Below are 2,500 nucleotides of genomic sequence, written 5' to 3'. Positions count from 1 at the left end.
CTACCCGACGGACAAGCCCATCGTTATGGCCAAACCCCTCCACCAAGCACGAAGCAATTGCAAGACAAGCCCACTTGGAGTGCACGCCCACACCGAGGTGCAAGCATTGTCCAAGCAAAACCCATCCAAGAATGTCAATTTGACATCCCGCTCTCACTCCTTGCCCGACGTAGGGGCCCGGCATTCCATCGATTTTAACCAAACCCTTCCACCAAGCAAGAAGCAATCGCAAGACATCTCGTATCTTCACGAACAAACCCGCTTGGAGTGCACGCCCACACCGAGGTGCAAGCATTGTCCGCGCAAGCCCATCCGAGCATCAACTCGACACCCGCTCTCACTCCCCGCCCAACGGTCGGACGTGGCACTCCGATAAAACCCGTCCACCGAGCACAAAGCAATCGCAAGACATCTCATATCTTCACGAACAAGCCCGCTTGGAGTGCACGCCCACACCGAGGTGCAAGCATTGTCCGCGCAAGCCCATCCGAGCATCAACTCGACACCCGCTCTCACTCCCTGCCCGACGGACAAGCCCATCGTTATGGCCAAACCCCTCCGCCAAGCACGAAACAATCGCCAAGACAAGCACACTTGGAGTGCACGCCCACACCGAGGTGCAAGCATTGTCCAAGCACGCCCATCCCGCTCTCACTCCTTGCCCGACGGTCGGATGTGGCACTCCGGCCGAACCCTTCGTCCACCAAGCACAAAGCAATCGCAAGTTATCTCGTCTCCTCACGAACAAGCCCGCTTGGAGTGCACGCCCACACCGAGGTGCAAGCATTGTCCGCGCAAGCCCATCCGAGCATCAACTCGACACCCACTCTCACTCGCCGCCGGCGGCCGGAGGTGGCACTCCGCCGGCGCCGACCCCCCAAGCATATGTGCCCATGATGGGCGCAATGTGCTTGAAGGGTCGGCGCCGCGGCATAGGGGTACCCCCGCGCCCCGCCCATGCAGGCAGGTCGCCCCCCTATATAGTACATTCTGGCTTTTTTGGGTCTGGCAGGCTTGCATATGAAAAAGCCGAAATGTCACACCATGCCATAAATCTTGATTGTGTTATTATTATGACCGGGACTTGATTGTATTATGTTTTAGACATTCAAATGAGTGTGGAAAACAAGTTTCATAATTTTTGAACCAACCAATAATATTTTATGAATTTTTATTGTTAAAAAATTAAAAATAATTTAAAAATAGTAAAACGTTTCCAAAAATACTAATTTTTGGAGGACATCCTTTGTTTACATTTTTTAGATCCCAGAAAAAATTTCATAACAATCCAAGCACTAGAACATAGGTTTGACATCACATTTGTGTGTTGAGTGGGCATTGCGGCACCCTGCGCGCGCGGCACCCTGCGCGCACGCCCCACGCAGACGCATGGCCATGCGGCGCGCGCGCCCATGGCCGTGCCGCATTCGTGCGCATGGGGGCGCGCATGCTGCATGCTCGGTGGGCATGTGGGCATGCACGGTGGGGGCACGGGTTTGTTCCAACAACCTCCATAGAGTTTTTTCCATGAATTCTACACGTGGGTGGTCACGCCCAACGCAGACGCATGCTGCGCGCGGCTTGCGCGCACGTCCCACGTAGACGCCTGGGCATGCGGCGCGCGGACACACACCCGCAGACGCATGCCGCGCTTAGCACTCTGCGCGCACGCCCCACACACGCCCGAAGGGCATGGCGCATGGTGGGCACCCTAGGCGTTCGTGTGCAAGCCTCGGCCATGGGCATGCGGCGCGCGCCCCACACACGCCCCACTGCAGTCGCCTGGGCTTGCGGCGCACGCCCCACACACGCCCGTAGACGCATGGCGCGCGCGGCCCCCTGCGCGCACGCCCCCCGCAGACGCACGGGCATGCAGCGCGCGACTCACACAAACCCACTAACGCACGGCGCGCGCGCCCATGGCCGTGCTTTGTACTCGAAGGCCTCGGCCTTGGTCCTTGACTTGCACACGAGCACACTATCTTATTCTTGGGCATTCAAAGATGATTTGCTTCAACTTTTTTTCTAGTCCAAAGCCAACCCCTCACTAACACTTATGTTTTTCGTCCTTTTACATAAGATATGACCTCCATGGCAATTGGAAGAAATAAATGAGTTGTGTGTGGGTAGGGTCGAGATGAATCTCGGTGGATCTTGGCAACAAGGCTCATCTGCCACTTACAAGCCAAGCACGCACGCCCCTTAGACGGATCCCCACGCTCGCACAAGCATCGCGTGCGCGGCACCCTACGCGCACGCCCCACTGCAGTCGCATGGGCTTGCGGCGCGCGCCCCACGCCCGCAGACGCATGGCGCGCGCGGCACCCTGCGCGCACGCCCCCCGCAGACGCACGGGCATGCAGCGGGCGACCCACAGACGCCCACTGACGCACGGCGCGCGCGCCCATGGCCGTGCTTTGTACTCCAAGGCCTCGGCCTTGGGCCTTGACTTGCACACGAGCTTCCTATCTTATACTTGGGCATTCAAAGATGATTTGCG

This window comes from Cucumis melo, unplaced genomic scaffold (genome assembly GCF_025177605.1).
Source record: "Cucumis melo cultivar AY unplaced genomic scaffold, USDA_Cmelo_AY_1.0 utg000356l, whole genome shotgun sequence".
NCBI lineage: Eukaryota > Viridiplantae > Streptophyta > Magnoliopsida > Cucurbitales > Cucurbitaceae > Cucumis > Cucumis melo.
This window is presented reverse-complemented; position numbering follows the sequence as displayed.